The following is a 9,010-nucleotide window of genomic DNA, read 5'->3' as shown; positions in this document are numbered from 1 at the left end:
CATGATGGGAGGACCAGAATAAAAAGTGGCACCTCAAAGTGTGGTGATTCAATAACAACAATCTAAACGGTATTGCATTGGCTATAGTGCCCAAAAATAGAAGCCTCCAGGATATTGTGAATAAAGGCTCAGGAGACAGAAATAAATGTTCTGGAGCAAAGATAACAGGCTGAGTCACTATCCAGTGCAGGAAACATTTAGTAATTCTGTTACCTCTAGTAAAGTAGAAAATGAAAAGTGGACCTAAGTGAATTTAGCCAAAATTTCCAACTAGAATATGGAAAGTTACCACTGATTCTTACAGCAGTGTATCTTACCATAAGACAAAGATTTTTTTTATGAAAAAAAAACGTAAAAGATTAACTGTTACATTTTCTTTTTTTTTTTTAATTTTTTTTTATTATACTTTAGGTTTTAGGGTACATGTGCACAATGTGCAGGTTTGTTACATATGTATCCATGTGCCATGTTGATTTCCTGCACCCATTAACTCGTCATTTAGCATTAGGTGTATCTCCTAATGCTGTCCCTCCCCCCTCCCCTAACCCCACAACAGTCCCCGGAGTGTGATGTTCCCCTTCCTGTGTCCATGAGTTCTCATTGTTCAATTGCCACCTATGAGTGAGAACATGCGGTGTTTGGTTTTTTGTCCTTGTGATAGTTTACTGAGAATGATGTTTTCCAGTTTCATCCATGTCCCTACAAAGGACATGAACTCATCATTTTTTATGGCTGCATAGTATTCCATGGTGTATATGTGCCACATTTTCTTAATCCAGTCTATCGTTGTTGGACATTTGGGTTGGTTCCAACTCTTTGCTATTGTGAATAGTGCCACAATAAACATTTCAAGCAGAATTTGCAAGAAACATAAGAGACCCAGCACTTGCTGTTTTCAAAGATAAAACTATTTTCCCTTTCCAGTCTCTGCAAAGTGCTAAGTACTCTAAAAGTAAGAGAGGTTATCAAAATACATGTCATTTAAAAGTTGTGGATGTTAAGACACTTTGAAAAACTTAAGAAAAATTTAATGGTGTGTCTCATAAGTACTTTAAAGTAGACAAACATAATTCTAAGATTCTTAAGGGTATCATCTGACTGCACAAATAATTTCAGCCCAAGTCTGAGAAGGGCCAGTTTCAAAGATATCTGTGAATATGGTGCTCATATATTCTTAAATCTTTAAGTAAATGATACTGAAGGAAGCACCATAGCCTTCCCTTTTGAATAGGAGCATCTATTTTAATTATCTATTCCTCCTTTTCTCCATTCTATGCTGGGCATGTCTAATAAATACCCTGACTCAATAGATGTGTAAGAGAAAAACCATAATTTAAAACATGCACAATGGGACCTGCACCCAAGCCGCCCCATCCACTCTCAGTCTGAATATAGAGGTTAAGATCTTGAACTTCAAACAGATTCCATGATGGGATGACTTCTTAATTGAGCTGGGAGCATCAATCCTGTCTTTTCCCTTTGAGATCCTTGAACTAGTCTTATAAGTCTGAAAATTTCACTGGGAAGTCCTTGTCTACATACATCCTTATGTACATAAGGAGGAGCACTCTTATTCTAACTATAGTTCACTTTTACACAAGAGTTTTTCTATAGCATTTCTCATCTCTGAATTTCTCAACTTGTATATAAAAGGATTCAACATGGGTGTGATAACTGTATAAAACACAGTTATGAATTTATCAATAGGAAAGGTTGAAACAGGTCTAACATATATGAAAACACAGGGAACAAAAAACAGGACAACCATGGTAACGTGGAAGCTGCAGGTAGACAGGGCTTTACCCCTCCTTTCCTGACTGTAAGTTTTAAGGGAGTTTAGGATGACCCCATAGGAAATTATTAGAAGGGTGAAGATGACCATACCCATTGCTCCGCCATTGAAAACCACAGTGAGGCCTATAAAGTAGGTGTCACTGCATGCCAGTTCCAATAATGGGTATATATCACAGTAAAAGTGGTCAATGACAGTGGGGACACAGAAAGGGAGACTGTACACAGCAATAATTTGGAACGTAGAATGAAGAAAACCTCCAGTCACGGCCACCACCAACAGAAGGATGCACACCTGTCGTTTCATGATGGTCAAATAGTGGAGTGGCTTACAGATGGCCACATAGCGATCATAGGCCATCACCACCAGAAGGAAGACCTCAGCACCACCATACAAATAACTGGCCCATGCAAGCTGGGAAGGAAATAGTCTTTTTATCACAGAGTAAGTCTACAATCAATATGGAAGAAATGGTGGTGGAATACACAGCATCTATAAATGACAGGCAGGCAAGGAATAAGTACATTGGGGAGCCCAAGGAAGGACTTGCAATAATAGTCAACACAGTGAGCAGGTTCTCCACCATTGTCACAATGTATGTGAGTAAAAACACGACAAATAATGCTTTTTGCACTCTAGGATTCTGAGAAAAGCCTAGGAGGACAAATTCTGTAATATTGTTTTTCTGTCTCATTTACCTTTTTTTTTTCAGGCTTGTATCAGAGGTGACAGCTCAGGAGAACAGGACCTGCAATGAAATAGTGAACAGGAATATTATTACATCCACTGTGTCACAGAGCATGTCTCCATTGCTGTATTTTGAATAGTGATTTACTCACAATAAATATTTAGTTAGTCTATATTAAGTTCCTCATCACAGAGCCCATCTTGCCTTGACAATTCTATTTCTCCTGAAACATTTTAGTTTTAGCCATAGGTAAAGGCTTCTACCTCTAAGTTTAGTGAATATTTTATGCAAAAGAAGCAATAAAAGTCCCAACAGCCGAAATCTCCTTTAAAGATGGCCGAATAGGAACAGTTCCGGTCTCCAGCTCCCAGCCCCAGCGACACAGAAGATGGGTGATTTCTGCATTTCTGATTGAGGTACCGATTTCATCTCACTAGGGAGTGCCTAACAGTGGGTTCAGGACAGTCGGTGAAGCGCACTGTGCACGAGCCGAAGCAGGGCGAGGCATTGCCTCACTCGGGAAGCGCAAGGGGTCAGGGAGTTCCCTTTCCTAGTCAAAGAAAGGGGAAACAGACGGCACCTGGAATATCGGGTCAGTCCCGTCCTAATACTGCGCTTTTCCAACGGGCCTGGAAAACGGCACACTAGGAGATTGTGTCCCGCACCTGGCTCGGACGGTCCTATGCCCACAGAGTCTTGCTGATTGCTAGCACAGCAGTCTGAGATCACGCTGCAAGGCGGCAACGAGGCTGGGGGAGGGGCGCCCGCCATCGCCCAGGCTTGCTTAGGTAAACAAAGCAGCCAGGAAGCTCGAACTGGGTGGAGCCCACCACAGCTCAAGGAGGCCTGCCTGCCTCTGTAGGCTCCACCTCTGGGGGCAGGGCACAGACAACCAAAAACTCAGTGAGAACCTCCACAGCCTTAAATGTCCCTGTCTGACTGACAGCTTTGAAGAGAGTAGTGGTTCTCCCAGCATGCAGCTGGAGATCTGAGAACGGACAGACTGCCTCCTAAAGTGGGTCCCTCACCCCTGAGCAGCCTAACTGGGAGGCACCCCCCCAGTAGGGACAGACTGACACCTCATTCAACCGGGTACTCCTCTGAGACAAAACTTTCAGAGGAACTATCAGACAGCTGAATTTGTGGTCTCACGAAAATCCGCTGTTCTGCAGCCACCGGTGCTGACACCCAGCCAAACAGGGTCTGGAGTGGACCTCTAGTAAACTCCAACAGACCTGCAGCTGAGGGTCTTGTCTGGTAGAAGGAAAATTAACAAACAGAAAGGACATCCACACCAAAAACCCATCTGTACATCACCATCATCAAAGACAAAAAGTAGACAAAACCACAAAGATGGGGAAAAAACAGACTAAAAAAACTGGAAACTCTAAAAAACAGAGCACCTCTCCTCCTCCAAAGGAACGCAGTTCCTCACCAGCAACGGAACAAAGCTGGATGGAGGATGACTTTGATGAGTTGAGAGAAGAAGGCTTCAGACGATCAAACTACTCTGAGCTACGAGAGGAAATTCAAAACAATAGCAAAGAAGTTAAAAACTTTGAAAAAAATTAGAAGAAAGGATAACTAGAATAACCAATGGAGAGAAGGGCTTAAAGGAGATGATGGAGCTGAAAGCCAAGTTTCGAGAACTATGCGAAGAATGCAGAAGCCTCAGTAGCAGATGTGATCAACTGGAAGAAAGGGTATCGCTGATAGAAGATGAAATGAATGAAATGAAGAGAGAAGGGAAGTTTAGAGAAAAAAGAATAAAAAGAAATGAACAAAGCCTCCAAGAAATTTGGGACTATGTGAAAAGACCAAACCTACGTCTGATTGGTGTACCTGAAAATGATGGGGAGAATGGAACCAAGTTGGAAAACACTCTGCAAGATATTATCCAGGAGAACTACCCCCATCTAGCAAGGCAGGCCAGCATTCAGATTCAGGAAATACAGAGAACGCCACAAAGATACTCCTCGAGAAGGGCAAATCCAAGACACATAATTGTCAGATTCACCAAAGTTGAAATGAAGGAAAAAATGTTAAGGGCAGCCAGAGAGAAAGGTCAGGTTACCCACAAAGGGAAGCCCATCAGACTAACAGCTGATCTCTCAGCAGAAACTCTACAAGCCAGAAGAGAGTGGGGGCCGATATTCAACATTCTTAAAGAAAAGAATTTTCAACCCAGAATTTCCTATCCAGCCAAACTAAGCTTCATAAGTGAAGGAGAAATAAAATACTTTACAGACAAGCAAATGCTGAGTGATTTTGTCACCACCAGGCCTGCCCTAAAAGAGCTCCTGAAGGAAGCACTAAACATGGAAAGGAACAACCGGTACCAGCCCCTGCAAAAACAGGCCAAATTTTAAAGACCATCGAGGCTAGGAAGAAACTATAGCAACTAACGAGCAAAATAACCAACTAACATCATAATGACAGGATCAGATTCACACATAACAATATTCACATTAAATGTAAATGGGCTAAATGCTCCAATCAAAAGACACAGACTGGCAAACTGGATAAGGAGTCAGGACCCATCAGTGTGCTGTATTCAGGAAACCCATCTCACGTGCAGAGACACACATAGACTCAAAATAAAGGGATGGAGGAAGATCTATCAAGCAACTGGAAAACAAAAAAAGGCAGGGGTTGCAATCCTAGTCTCTGATAAAATAGACTTTAAACCAACAAAGATCAAAAGAGACAAAGAAGGCCATTACATAATGGTAAAGGGATCAATTCAACAAGAAGAGCTAACTATCCTAAATATATATGCACCCAACACAGGAGCACCCAGATTCTTAAAGCAAGTCCTCAGTGACCTACAAAGGGACTTAAACTCCCACACAATAATAATGGGAGATTTTAACACCCCACTGTCAGCATTAGACAGATCAACGAGACAGAAAGTTAACAAGGATATCCAGGAATTGAACTCAGCTCTACATAAAGTGGACCTAATAGACATCTACAGAACTCTCCACCCCAAATCAACAGAATATACATTTTTTTCAGCACCACACCACACCTATTCCAAAATTGACCACATAGTTGGAAGTAAAGCTCTTCTCAGCAAATGTAAAAGAACAGAGATTATAACAAACTGTCTCTCAGACCACAGTGCAATCAAACTAGAACTCAGGATTAAGAAACTCAGTCAAAACCGCTCAACTACATGGAAACTGAACAACCTGCTCCTGAATGACTATTGGGTACATAATGAAATGAAGGCAGAAATAAAGATGTTCTTTGAAACCAACGAGAACAAAGACACAACATACCAGAATCTCTGGGACACGTTCAAAGCAGTCTGTAGAGGGAAATTTATAGCACTAAATGCCCACAAGAGAAAGCAGGAAAGATCCAAAATTGACACCCTAACATCACAATTAAAAGAACTAGAAAAGCAAGAGCAAACACATTCAAAAGCTAGCAGAAGGCTAGAAATAACTAAAATCAGAGCAGAACTGAAGGAAATAGAGACACAAAAAACCCTTCAAAAAATTAATGAATCCAGGAGCTGGTTTTTTGAAAAGATCAACAAAATTGATGGACTGCTAGCAAGACTAATAAAGAAGAAAAGAGAGAAGAATCAAATAGATGCAATAAAAAACGAAAAAGGGGATATCACCACCGATCCCACAGAAATGCAATCTACCATCAGAGAATACTACAAACACCTCTATGCAAATAAACTGGAAAATCTAGAAGAAATGGATAAATTCCTCGACAAATACACCCTCCCAAGACTAAACCAGGAAGAAGTTGAATCTCTGAATAGACCAATAACAGGTTCTGAAATTGTGGCAATAATCAATAGCTTACCAACCAAAAAGAGTCCAGGACCTGATGGATTCACAGCTGAATTCTACCAGAGGTACAAGGAGGAACTGGTACCATTCCTTCTGAAACTATTCCAATCGATAGAAAAAGAGGGAATCCTCCCTAACACATTTTACGAAGCCAGCATCGTCCTGATACCAAAACCTGGCAGAGACATAACCAAAAAAGAGAATTTCAGACCAATATCCTTGATGAACATTGATGCAAAAATCCTCAATAAAATACTGGCAAACCGAATCCAGTAACACATCAAAAAGCTTATCAACCATGATCAAGTGGGCTTCATCCCTGGGATGCAAGGCTGGTTCAACATACGCAAATCAATAAATGTAATCCAGCATATAAACAGAACCAAAGACAAAAACCACATGATTATCTCAATAGATGCAGAAAAGGCCTTTGACAAAATTCAACAACCTTTCATGCTAAAAACTGTCAGTAAATTAGGTATCGATGGGACGTATCTCAAAATAATAAGAGCTATCTACGACAAATCCACAGCCAATATCATACTGAATGGGCAAAAACTGGAAGCATTCCCTCTGAAAACTGGCACAAGACAGGGATGCCCTCTCTCACCGCTCCTATTCAACATAGTGCTGGAAGTTCTGGCCAGAGCAATCAGGCAGGAGAAGGACATAAAGGGTATTCAATTAGGAAAAGAGGAAGTCAAATTGTCCCTGTTTGCAGATGACATGATTGTATATCTAGAAAACCCCATTGTCTCAGCCCAAAATCTCCTTAAGCTGATTAGCAACTTCAGCAAAGTCTCAGGATACAAAATTAATGTACAAAAATCACAAGCATTCTTGTACACCAATAACAGACAAACAGAGAGCCAAATCATGAGTGAACTCCCATTCACAATTGCTTCAAAGAGAATAAAATACCTAGGAATCCAACTTACAAGGGATGTGAAGGACCTCTTCAAGGAGAACTACAAACCACTGCTCAATGAAATAAAAGAGGATACAAACAAATGGAAGAACATTCCATGCTCATGGGTTGGAAGAATCAATATTGTGAAAATGGCCATACTGCCCAAGGTAATTTATAGATTCAATGCCATCCCCATCAAGCTACCAATGACTTTCTTCACAGAATTGGAAAAAACTACTTTAAAGTTCATATGGAACCAAAAAAGAGCCCGCATCGCCAAGTCAATCCTAACCCAAAAGAACAAAGCTGGAGGCATCACGCTACCTGACTTTAAACTATACTACAAGACTACAGTAACCAAAACAGCATGGTACTGGTACCACAACAGAGACATAGATCAATGGAACAGAACAGAGCCCTCAGAAATGATGCCGCATATCTACAACTCTCTGATCTTTGACAAACCTGACAAAAACAAGAAATGGGGAAAGGATTCCCTATTTAATAAATGGTGCTGGGAAAACTGGCTAGCCATATGGAGAAAGCTGCAACTGGATCCCTTCCTTACACCTTATACAAAAATTAATTCAAGATGGATTAAAGACTTATATGTTAGACCTAAAACCATTAAAATCCTACAAGAAAACCTAGGCAATACCATTCAGGACATAGGCGTGGGCAAGGACTTCATGTCTAATACACCAAAAGCAATGGCAACAAAAGCCAAAATCGACAAATGGGATCTCATTAAACTAAAGAGCTTCTGCACAGCAAAAGAAACTATCATCAGAGTGAACAGGCAACCTACACAATGGGAGAAAATTTTTGCAACCTACTCATCTGACAAAGGGCTAATATCCAGAATCTACAATGAACTCAAACAAATTTACAAGAAAAAAACAAACAACCCCAACAAAAAGTGGGCAGAGGACATGAACAGACACTTCTCAAAAGAAGACATTTATGCAGCCAAAAAACACATGAAGAAATGCTCCTCATCACTGGCCATCAGAGAAATGCAAATCAAAACCACAGTGAGATACCATCTCACACCAGTTAGAATGGCCATCATTAAAAAATCAGGAAACAACAGGTGCTGGAGAGGATGTGGAGAAATAGGAACACTTTTACACTGTTGGTGGGACTGTAAACTAGTTCAACCATTGTGGAAGTCAGTGTGGCGATTCCTCAGGGATCTCGAACTAGAAATACCATTTGACCCAGCCATCCCATTACTGGGTATATACCCAAAGGACTATAAATCATGCTGCTATAAAGACACATGCACACGTATGTTTATTGCGGCACTATTCACAATAGCAAAGAGTTGGAACCAACCCAAATGTCCAACAACGATAGACTGGATTAAGAAAATGTGGCACATATACACCATGGAATACTATGCAGCCATAAAAAATGATGAGTTCGTGTCCTTTGTAGGGACATGGATGAAACTGGAAAACATCATTCTCAGTAAACTATCGCAAGGACAAAAAACCAAACACCGCATGTTCTCACTCATAGGTGGGAATTGAACAATGAGAACTCATGGTACATCACGCTCCGGGGACTGTTGTGGGTTGGGGGGAGGGGGGAGGGACAGCATTAGGAGATACACCTAATGCTAAATGACGAGTTAATGGGTGCAGGAAATCAACATGGCACATGGATACATATGTAACAAACCTGCACATTGTGCACATGTACCCTAAAACCCTAAAGTATAATAATAATAATAAAAAAAGTCCCAACAGCCATTCATACACTACATAGCTTCTTATTTAAAACATTTGACTTGGCGCAGA

At 40.8% G+C, this 9,010-nt stretch overlaps 1 pseudogene; it reads right to left on the bottom strand.

Moving 5' to 3' along the window:
• Window positions 1–1,579: 1,579 nt before the first annotated feature.
• Window positions 1,580–2,618, bottom strand: LOC129472925 (olfactory receptor 4A8-like; annotated as a pseudogene).
• Window positions 2,619–9,010: the final 6,392 nt, after the last annotated feature.

This window comes from Symphalangus syndactylus, chromosome 23 (genome assembly GCF_028878055.3).
Source record: "Symphalangus syndactylus isolate Jambi chromosome 23, NHGRI_mSymSyn1-v2.1_pri, whole genome shotgun sequence".
In the NCBI taxonomy this organism is placed as follows: Eukaryota; Metazoa; Chordata; class Mammalia; order Primates; family Hylobatidae; genus Symphalangus; species Symphalangus syndactylus.
This window is presented reverse-complemented; position numbering and strand designations above follow the sequence as displayed.